Here is a 12,314-nt window from a genome sequence, read left to right on the forward strand (position 1 = left end):
AGAATTCTGAAGGCCAAGGTATCGAAAGGTTTCGACAAGTCGACTGACATGAAGTATGATGGAACGAAGGACCCATAGGAACACCTCACGACTTTTGAGGCCAGGATGAAATTAGAAGGAACGGCCGATGCAGTTAGATGTAGTATTATAGGGCCTTTCTGGTAACCCGAGCCGGTCCCGTAATCAAGTGGTTTAACACTCTCCACAATGGCTCGATACCAATTTCGATGAAGTCTCCAGAAAGTTCATGGCGCAGTTCACTACCCATATCATAAAGGCGAAGCACTCGATCAAACTGCTCGGAGTCACTCAAAGACAAGATGAACCCACAAGAAAATACCTAGACAGGTTCAACGATGAATGCTTGACGGTCGACGGGATCCTGGACTCCGTGGCCAGTCTCTGCCTAACCAATGAGCTCTGAATGAAGATTTTCGAAAGCACTTCACCACCAAACCAGTCTGGACTATGCATGAAATCCAAAACGTTGCAAGAGAGTATATAAACGACGAAGAGGTAAGCCAAGTCGTGGCAGCCAATAAACGGCAACACGGCAACACGGCGCCTCGAAGTAACCCGCCATCCAAAGAAAACCCCAAGGAGTACTACAAATCCTTCGCCCCCAACCGGCTGCCCAAGGTGGGGAAATTCACGAACTACACCCCCTGCTGGACCCAATTACGGAGATCTATCACAAGATAGCAGAGCGATGTATCCTTCCAAAGGCTCAACAACTAAAAGAATGGACAGGCGATAATAAAAGCCTCTACTACGACCCTTTCATCATATCAGCCAGGGTTGGAACCGGTCTAGTAAAGCAAATGCTCGTGGACACCGGACCCAGCTCCAACATCCTTTTCTGAGGAGCCTTCGACCAACTAGGACTCTGAAACAAAAACCAACAAAGTCACTGCAATGGAGTAACTGGACTCGGAGACGACTTTCTTAAACCGGACGGTTTCATAGTGCTACCAGTTACCATCAGAGCTAGAAGCCAAAAAAAAGATCACACTCTCCAAGTTCGTGGTCCTGAAGGATTCCACGACATACAACATTACCCTAGGGAGAAAAACCATGAACGAACTCCGCCATATTCACCGAGTTCCTTATCATGAAGTTCTAGACTGACAATGGTACCATTGGAATGATGCACGTTTATCAAAAAGTCGTGCTAGAATGTAGCAATGCTAGCCCAACCCTTCGAAAGCGTTCTCGGGATGCGGCAGGGATCTTCCTTGCTGACCTGGATGCTCGTCATGATGATCAACCCAGATCGGAACTAGAGGGAAAAGCTATAGATAGGGCAAACCAAGAATGGATTCACATTCATCAACATGAATCTTCCCTTCAACCTAAAAAGCGAATTCGTGGAACTCCTAAAACAAAAAGGGACCTATTCGCATTCACTCTGGCCAACATGTCGGGAATAGACCCAGATCTAATGTCCCACCGGTTAGCCGTGGACCCCAAATCCAAGCCAGTAGCCCAAAGAAAAAGGAAAATGTCTGCTGATCGAACAACCTAGGTCAGGAAGCAAGTGAAAAGCTTGCTTAAAGTAGACTTCATCCGGGAACTCCTTTACACAACTTGGCTGGCCAACGTCGTGTTGGTAAAAAAGCAAATGGTAAATGGCGAATGTGCGTTGATTACACGAACTTGAACAAACTCCTTTCACCGGCGAGACCGAGCACGCTCACTCTGTCACTTCGGGGGCAACTATTCCAGACTCGATCCCCGGGTCCTTTATCAGAGCAATCACCAAACCAGCCAAGTAACTATAAATCCCTAATCAAATATTCAAATTAAAATACTTATCTTATCTTAGCTAGCAAGATAAGATAAGATAACTACTGCAAACTATATAAGAGAAGAGCTCCCTTAGGTACGTTACACATTTCTAACCCTCACTTATACTTCTTAGATTCATTATGACTTGAGCGTCGAAGTGTCTTTGCAGGTTCCATCTCCCGTCGCTCCAAAAATCTAATCATGTCAGCACCAAGACAGACGAATCCCTGATCCTGCGCTCAACTCGTACCAGCGAAGTCTTGTATAGTAATTATATCCTCAAAACTCCTTCTAAAACAATGAATAGTTTGTAAATATGCACGAAAATTCGGAAAACTAAAAAAGAATCATCTTTCTTTTATGGGTATATCTCATTTTGCCTTTCAAATTCTTAATAAAACAATATATAGTAGCTAAGTATGTATACACAATCATTTTAAGTTCGGCTCACGGATTGACTAGATAATAAGCGAGTGTAATTTTAAAATTTATATTGAATGATTACTAAAAGCTTACAAGTCATTTAAATAACATGAATATAATTTATATACATAGAAAAAAGAGAAAAATCTTATTTAAATCATCGAGGTTTGAGATTAATTATTTTTTTATTTTTAATTTTATTCTTAACATTAAAAACAAAAATAAAACTTAACTCGTAGTTAAAAATTATTCTTTTTTTATCATCTTTATTTTAGATTTATTTAATATATGAATTCAATTTATCAAATTATTATCTAATCAAATTTGAATGGACCCACGAGTCAACTTAATTCCTTTTTGTTTCATGTTCTCTTGTTTATTTAGTTTCTTTTTTTGTGTTCCTTTTCATTCTTTTTCTCCTATTTTTCAATTTCTGTTGTTTTGGTTTTCGCATCTAGATTTCTAATTTTTAATTTTTCTGTTCTAGATCAAAATAACTTTTTTTGTGGTTTATTTTTCTCTTCTGTGGCAGTCTCTTTTGTAGTGATAATGGTTTTTTTAATGGGTGTTATGATATTTGTAGTAGATTTGAAAAAAAATATCTTACAAAAAAAACTTGTTGTTTATGGAAATTTTTACAAATTTAAAAAGTATTTAAATTTATTTGAAGAAGAATAAAATGTATTTTATTATAACACAATACGTCTGTGTAGATTTATAAGTAAAAGAGACTTAAATTTGTCGTTATTTTTATTTATTAAAATACTTTAGAATTGAATATTGCGTCTTTTATTAGATAATGGTTCATCGTAAAATATATTTATCTTCTTTGTTAGATGTAAATCTTATACTTTTCTGCTATTTATAACTATCGTTTGATTTTTTTATAAATGAAAGTTTTATTTCTTCTCTCCAAAAAAAAATAATTTGTTGGTTCGTCCTTCTATAACAAGGATTAATATATTTCTATTAGAATTGGAGAATACTTGTGTATGGTTGTCAACTTACGATCGTACATACTCATATTATTTAGTGAGAAGCCCATTGGGTTTTTTCTTATTAGTTTATTGGGTTCTCTGTTTTTGGTGATGCATGTTCTTGGATACATACTCTTTTGGGCAAAAACCCATTGAGCCCAAGTTTAAGTCATTAGAAAGTCATGTGCAAATGGGCCAAATAAGAGTACAATTGAAAGATTATGATAATAGGAATGAAAATGTAGCCGTTAAAAAAAGTGAATACTTTATTGGTGCCCCTAAAATTGTGACGAGAAAAAATAGTGAGAAGAGCAAAAAAATATCTACAAAACTAAAAATTACATTCCATAGAGGTGATGAGAGTGTAAGCATTTTTTCTGTTTTCTATCTTTATGAGCATTCGCGGATTTATTCCATTTTTTATGTTTTGGTCCTTAAGAAGTTTCATGATGATTTAAACGGCCGATATCTGTCATTTTTTAAGAAAATTTTTAAAGTTGGTCCAATTTTATATTTTCAGGAAGTATTAGCAAAACCTACCATAATAAAAAGTCAGGATTCTATTCATTAACTCTTGATTTAATGGCAAAATATTCATAATTCAAAAGTTACTTGGCAGAATACTTCATATATTATGGACGCTTTTTCCGCTTTCAACCTTGAGAACAAGGTCAATCTTATGAGGAGGATAATGATATGCAAATGGGTCAAATAAAGATATAATTAAAAAATTATGATAATGGGAATAAAGATAATTCTGGTAAAAAAAATGAACAAGTGGCTAATGTCTTTAAAATTGTGACAGCAAAAAAGAATGAAAAATATACCTACAAAACTAAAGAATTATATTTTATAAAGATAACGAGTGTAAGTATTTTTTCTTCTCTTTTATAAGTCTTTATCTCTCATCTTTATTCTCTCTAATTCCTCTCCACTCTTCTCTAAGTGATACTTGCAGACTTGCTAGTTGCTATTATGTGATTTTCGTGGCTTGTCATTAAGTTTCCATCACATCAATTGTTATTGCTGCTGTAAATTGTTGTTCTTTTTTTTCCATTTCAATAGTAGAAAACCACAAAAACATTGCAATACTCCTTAGTCCTTACTTTCAATCCAATTTCGTTCAATAATTTTTTTAAACACTTGCCCTCTATCAGAAAGTTTGACAAAATTTAAGTTTTCGCAGTTATTAAAGTCTAGTTGAGATGACGTATTAGCATGCTTTTTAATATGCTGTATTTGGATTTGAATTTTGATAATGTTAAGTGATGGATAAGAACTCTTAAAAATATCGGGTGTGTGAATTTATAATTTTTTTTGTTTGCACAAGGTTATTTATCAGGTCAGAAGCCCAATAACTAATCCCTCGAATAGTCACCAGAAAAAAAAAATCCCTCGAATACTGCAGAGGTAAAGTGAGCGACCCTCCCCAACAAACAACCCTCAAATACTACAGACATAAAGTGGGCGATCCTCCCCAGCAAGCAAGCTCCATTCCCATCCTCCAGTGAGTATCGAACCCAATAAATTTATAATCTAATACTTAGAATTAAAAATTGTCTAACCTATATAAAAAAAAATATGTTCCCAATTATTCATGGATTTCCACGAAAACCATAAAACTGAGAAAAGCATTCACGGCTTCATGCTCATCTTTTTTTTTTTTTTTTGGACTTGGCATGCTCATCATGGTTCACATGTGTTCTCAAGTAGAAGTTGTTTTCTTTTCGAGCCAAGTCCATTCTGGGTTAGTATATGTGTCAAAAAGGCTTTTGCAGCATCAAGCCACCAACTGTTGACCCAAAACATATTCACAATCATGAAGTTTGTAAAAGAAAAGAAAATAGTATGAAAATTGTTTTTCTTTTTGTATCTTTTTTCTGTCTATGAAAATTGTTTAACAAACCCAACCAAACAACACACAAAAAAAATCTTTGTTTTATTATTATTATTCAGTGAGAATTTATTTTCTTTTCTTCTCATGTATCGTATCAATTTTCTCGTTACATGCTATCTTCTATCATATATTCATATCTTTCTTGTGAAGCCATAAATACACCAACAGACCGAGTCAACGTAAATGATCACGCAAACCTTTATCTTTCAACTTAATTAGTGTTAGAATGTGATCTGCTAAGAGGCTAGATGAATGTGGTGATCACAATAGGTTCAAAGCTCTAAAGATTATTAAAACCAAAAAAGTTAAAAGGGTGGTTAAGACAAAATGATGGTATTGGAAGCAGGAGGAATGATTAAACGAGGATGCACCATTCTTTTGTTAACATAGCAATAATGCTTCAAACATTTGCTATCATAAAGAGTAGCGTGGAACTTCTTTCTTTTTTTTTTCTTTCAACTATCGTGGAAAAATTATCGTAACTAAATGCTAATGTCGTTAACTAACCCAAGAGAAAACCCCACTTCACTTTAATTTTCATTTTGGGATGTCTTATCTCTTAGTACTCCATTTTCTTTCTTTTAAAAAAAAATTCAAGAATGTTTAAGAGCCTCTAGCTAAGTGCATGCTATGTATCATGATTCATATAAATAAGGAGGGTGATTAATCTCAATATAGATGTCATGCATGTTCACGTTTTGGAAAGTAATTGTGGTGGGCTAAGCCAAGTGGCAATAAGTGTGGCACCATCATTATAAGAGGGTCGAAATCAACAGTGAATTAAAAAAAAGAAGCACTTTCCTTGTGAGTTGTGAATTGTGATCGTAGCAAATATTAAGTAGTAGTGTGAAACGCATGAATAATGAGCACAGTGACAATTAAGAAAATTCCATTATCTATGAAAAAGGAAAGAGGGTCAATTCTATAATGTTTTTTAGTTTAGTGTCTAATTTATCTCATTTATATTTTAAAATAAAATTAAATATTTAAAATTTATTAAATATTATCAATTTTTTGTTTTTTTGATAAATTAAACACCATATTAAGGACAACACAGTAATCAACAAAACAAATAATCCAAAGAGGAATGCTATGGCCAGTAATTTTTGTGATTTGTAGCTATCAAATAATTATCAATAATAATTTTAATGGTGTGAGATTGGTGTGAGATTTTATCTAATAACTCATTTTTTTTACTAATTATATGCTGGCCAAAATTTAATAAAATTGTTGGACTATAGACTTTTTCTAATCGAAATCACACACATAGAAGGCCCAAAACACCATGATGTTATCCATGCCAATCATGGAGACCATTTAATGAATGGAATGAAAGCACATTTGACTTTCTCCAAAGGAAGATTTGACCACCTTACTACTTTCGGTAGAATATCGAATATTAAGCATTTAAGATCTCCTTTAAATTAAATTACTAACTATAGAACAAATGCATAATTTAGGTTTAGTTTGGTAAAATTTTTATTTTTTAAAAGTTGTAGCATCATTTTTGATAAATTAAATTAAAAATTATTTTTAATAAATATAAACAACAATAAAAATATTTAATAAAATAACTTTTAAAATTTAAAAATATTATAATAGACAATAATATAAGAATTAAATTTAAATATTAATTAATATATAAAGTTATATTAAATTTTTTAATTTTAATAAACGCAAATCAACTTTTAAATTTTTTTTAGATATTTTCAAAAGTACCCTAACTTTTAAAAATTACAAACATAAACACACAAATTTTTTATTTACCAAACACAAAATAAAATATACTTTAAAAAAATACAAACACCTCTCTACAAAATTTTGCCCAACTAAACCTTAGTTGATTTCAAAATCACGGATTATTTGCTATGAAACAAAATAATGGTCACTTCAGTCTAATCAGTGATGTGTATTATAAATTATTAATTAGGAGTGGTTCTGAATGTTTTATCCCTGGAGTTTCGGAACAGGGACGTATCATGTCTCCTTGACTCCTTCTCTTTCAGAGCTTCACCGCCATTTATGATTTGAATTCATATATATTATGAACTTGTTTAATAAGTTATGTTTTAAAAGCAACCGTGAAATTATTGATCATCACTTTCTAGTCCCTACCAAATGTAGAAAATGCGTGCTATGTTACGTTTATTCTTTTCTAGAAAAATTTAGAATGAATTAGTGTTGATAATAACAACCACCAATAAGACAAAATTTTGTAATTAGAAAATTTTTAATTGCTGTTTAAACCCGATGACCTATTAACCATGTACATTTTAACTCTATGTTTTAGACGGGCGTAAATTAAATGGACACAAGTAATATTTTCTGCATGTGTATTTTAGTAAATAAATAATCGAATAAATACTCTATATTTTATGAGTTTAAATTATGAGTAATTTTCCACATACAAGTGATTTTCAATACAAGTCATACAAGTCAAATATATTCATGCCATTTCACGTTTTTTTTGTGCCTCTTTTTTTTTCTTTTTCTTTCTCCGTGCTTCTTCTTCTTCTTCCTCTTCCTCTTCTTCTTTCTCCGTGTTTCTTTTCTTTCTTTATCAAAATCACCAGAAAAAACGAAGAAACATTATTCAAGGTACTGTTTTACTGTTCTTCTAGATTTTTTTTCTAGATTGTCTATGTCATGTGCCTAATCCTTAACCAGCAAAACATTAAAAGATTTCAAGAAAAAATATACTGTCTCTCCCTATATTGGGTGTATTTCTTAAATCCTTTGGGTGTATTTCTGTAATCCTTTGGGTGTATTTCTTTAGCTGTTTGGGTGTATTTCTGTAATCCTTTGTATGTATTTCTGTAATCGTTTGGGTGTATTTTTGTAATCGTTCGAGTGTATTTCTGAAATTCCATCATCTTCAAAACAATTTCAAATCTTGATTTTAGAAACCATGAAAATAAAAAAAAACAGAAGGAGATCGAAGGCAAAGAGAGAACGCTTTTCTATACAAATCATACAAGTCATTTATATTCACGCCGTTTTCACGTTTTTTTTGTGTTCCTCTTCTTCTTCTTCTTCGTAAAAAAAGAAACGAAGATGAAACACGCAAAGATGGTTCAGTAACGCGCGTGTTAGGGTCAACTTGTAAGACTTGTAAACAAAAATGACTTGTACGTGTAGCACTCCTCTTAAATTATATGTAAATTGTACTCCTAATTTTTTAATGAGCAATTTCCCAAGACCATTTTCTTGAGGAATAAATCTCAACAACCTCAAATGGGTGAAGCAAGTTCACTGATCACTACCCAAAACTTTGTTGAGTTGCAAGATGATTAAACAAGTTATTAAAATATTTGATAATTTGCACATTCAAAAAGTTAACGAGTTGATTTGTAGTTTTGTACCATTTTAAAAGTGTGATTTTCCAAAGCCTCCATTGTTTAAAACGGAACCAGATTTAATCTAGACTTTCTTGTACGTGAGTGAACCATGCATGTCACTTCTAAAATAGAAAATGGCAGATAATATTAATCTTTAAGAATGGATTTGCATGGCTGTTTATTCAATTTTTTTTTTCCTGTTTAATGCACAGATCATTATGTTTATGCTGAAATTCAAAATTAATGGAAGAACAAGAGATGTTCACTATCCAATAACAAGTTTTTCCCTCTAATAATAAAAATATAAAATTCGCAGATGGTAGTAGTCAGGAAATAACAAATGCAAGTTCTGTATTTCAGAAGAGGAAGCATATGATATGGGAAGATTTTCCAATGTATCAGTGTACTTTTTTGATATACTGGTATGACATGATTTCAAACCGTGAAGATATTGAATTAAATATGTTGATGGATGAGATCGTCAAGGTAGCTTATGTGGTGGCGTTAATAAATTGCAGAGCAAGGATAGACAAGAACCTGATCTCCCGTTAACCAAAGAACGATGAGTTGAGTTTCCTGGAGTTTTGCCCTTCGTGAACGGCTCATAGCGCAGTGGCTTTGTGGCTGAATTTGTTCAAAGCCAATGAATTGTTGGATGGGCTTTGTTGCTGTGAGCTTTATTTAGTGGAGTGGGTCTTCTTATTTTGTTTTTGAATAGCCAGTTGGATCGATCTATGGGCTTGTATTGTTACTTTATTAGGATAAATTTGTTTGTCCCATATCCTGATAAAAAATAAAAAGTATTATTGTAGCAGGCCAGAAAATTTTGTTTCGGTGAAAACCTGATGTGGATTTGATTGGTATAACTTGGTTTCTTATAAGCATGTGTTAGTGGTTGTAATAGTAGATCGATATAGTTATGAATAATGGAGGAGTTAGGGAATAAATAAAATACTAAATAAATAAAAAATTAACTATAAATAATAATAAAATTATAAGTAATAAAAATCTACAGTATAAAAGAATACTAAATAAAAGAATAGTAAGAGTAATAAAAAAATTATAGATAATATAATTTAATAAACTATATTTTGATATATTATTCATATATGTTTTTTGTTTTTGATATTTTGTCTGTTAGAATTTGTATTTGTTAATTTAACAAGTAAATATTAATTGTTATTATAAAGTTGGTTAATAAGATTTATTTAAAAAATTTAAATTAACATGATAAGATAAAATAAATTAATTCTTCAAATTCATGTTTTTTTAGTATTTTGTCTTGTAAAAGTAATTTTTAATAGTATAATCTTAATAATATTTAGTTTATTAGTATCTATTTTAATATAAAAATTACCAAATATAAGTCGTATTAACATGATTTTATTTTTAATCAAAATTAAATTTACAAAAAATAATTAAAATATGAGTGACGTATTATTATAACGTAAATTCAATCAAAATATCATACCAAAAAAAAATAATGTAATTCGAAATGAATGAGAGGTTAACGGTGATCTTACTAACTGCATGACCAATTAGGAGTGATAGGTGGTGGACATATTATTTAATGGATCAGTGCAATTAGCATTTTCATTGTTTTTAAAAGATGTTTGAAGGTAAAACATTACTAAAAAATAAAAATACAAAACAAATGTTAAAAAATAAGATACTATTTATTTTATTTTCACTTTTTTTTAATTAAGTTCCAAAAACTTCAATAATTTACCGTTTACATATATGGTGGTGGGATCAAGAGGCACACATGACAGGGTTCCAATACTTTTAAAAAATCTTATGATTAGAATGTATTCGTACAAACCCTTTGTTCTAACATGTAGCGTCAGGAGTAAGGATGAAAAAAATTGAAAACGTCTGGAAGTGTCTTCCACCGTTAGATTGTATAGTTAGATCGTGGCCATTCATGTGTCATGGATGGGATCAAATGAAACTTGTGTTTTAGTATTATTCTATTTGGGCCTCCTAGTCCGGGTTGTGTGTTGATACATCAACGCAGATGTAGCGGCAAATTTTACCATTGATCACTGGCTTCACGCCGAAAGTAATCTCCCTATTGTAGGGGGCAGATAACAAATCTTGTGCAGATTTTATTTTCTGCTGCAGAAATGGCGTGATGTATTCTTCTAGAATAGGATAATGATTACCAATATAAAGAAGATTTAGGTCATGTGGTGTACAAACAAACTATTGTTCAATGTACGGGAAATCGTCATGGGCGGGAATATGAATCCCGCTCTTCCATTGCAGGTGAGATATCAACGGTTTGTTTGATTGGAGGCAGCAATGGAAAGCACGTGTGGAATGAAAGTTTTGAAATGTTTATTTTTTTTATTTCTTTTTTTATTTTAACAAAAACAAATTTTATGTTTAACTTTTCAGTTTTCACAGTATATAATTTTCAAAAAATATTAAAAAAAAAAGATAGATTTTCAGATATAAAAAATACTAAAAATATGTTTAGTTGATTTGTTTTAAAAATATATTTTAAATGATTTAGAATGACAAAATATATTTTTATTAAGCATATGATTTTTGGTATTTAAATTTTTTTAAATTAATAATTAACTTTTATACACAATTAACATGAAATAAATAACTGTATTATCATGCAAATTTAAAAAATTTGGTATCTCTATATATATATATTTTTGGTTTTTTTATCATGACATTCTATAACAATAAACAAAATAATTGAAAAAATAATAAATTCATTTTGTTGATGATTCTTTAGATTTACTTTCGAATGAATTAATCATTTAATATTATAATTTTTTTATATTAACACATTTTTTTAGAAAAAAATTTATTAACAAAATAATAAATAAACAAATGTTAAAGGTAAGGAAATAAAAGTTTAAAATAAGAATCCAAGTTTGTTGTTGATATTTTTAAATTTTTACCGTATTCTTTTAAATTTAATCACAGATATTTTCATGAATGATTATCGATTTAGAACATAATTTTCATTGCTAAATAATTTCTTTAAATGATATGGTATTACTTTAAACAAATTGCACGTCCATGTTAATTCAGAAAATAAGAAAAGTAGAACTAAATAATAGAAAAGAACCAACACATATTTAAGAATCAATTTAGATAAATGAGTTAATTAAGTTAACACGTGATTTGGTGTTCTAAAATTATACGGAGTTTTAAGGGAGTTTTATTAAGAGAAAAAGAAGAAGTTTGTTTATGTAATTTTAGTGCTCCATAATTAAGAAGAAAGCGGGAAAAAAAAATTATTTGAGCTAAATATCTTTTTTATTTTTTTATTTTTATGAGTTTACCTTACGTTTGAGTTGATGTTAAATGATTATAAGCAGAAAAAATTTTAAAAGAATTAAAAAAATAAAAATATTATTTTAAGCTTAAGCTTAAAAGGCATAATATTTTTTCGGATAAATAACATTAATAAATCAAGTAGGATTTAGTGTTATCGAAAAGTTCCAAATAAAAAAAAAAAAATTTCCGAGCACATCTCCCAGGAACAAATTTCTTACAAAAATTTATGTAAATCGAATTGACCAAATTTGATTTAGTTTCTCTAGTGCTAAATTGAATTAGTATGAATTAAATTAGTAGAAATAAAGGTAAATCGAAATGGATATCTTCGATTTATGAATGCATGAAATTCATTCATAATATATATCCTAATTAAGGATGAGTATGGCTTACGGGTAGATTCATTAATAATATAGTCTATTTTTGAAGTTGAGGTTGGAGACACCAGAAACTTACGTCTGAGTTAATTAACAGAAACATAATGTATAATTCTATATCAATAAATTATAATTTAGACATAAAAAAAAAAATTAATTTTATATATTATTTATCTATCAATTATAAATTGTTGTATTCATGTGCTGTGCT

Source organism: Arachis ipaensis, chromosome B5 (assembly GCF_059453495.1).
Source record: "Arachis ipaensis isolate K30076 ecotype BB chromosome B5, ASM5945349v1, whole genome shotgun sequence".
NCBI classification, from domain to species: Eukaryota; Viridiplantae; Streptophyta; class Magnoliopsida; order Fabales; family Fabaceae; genus Arachis; species Arachis ipaensis.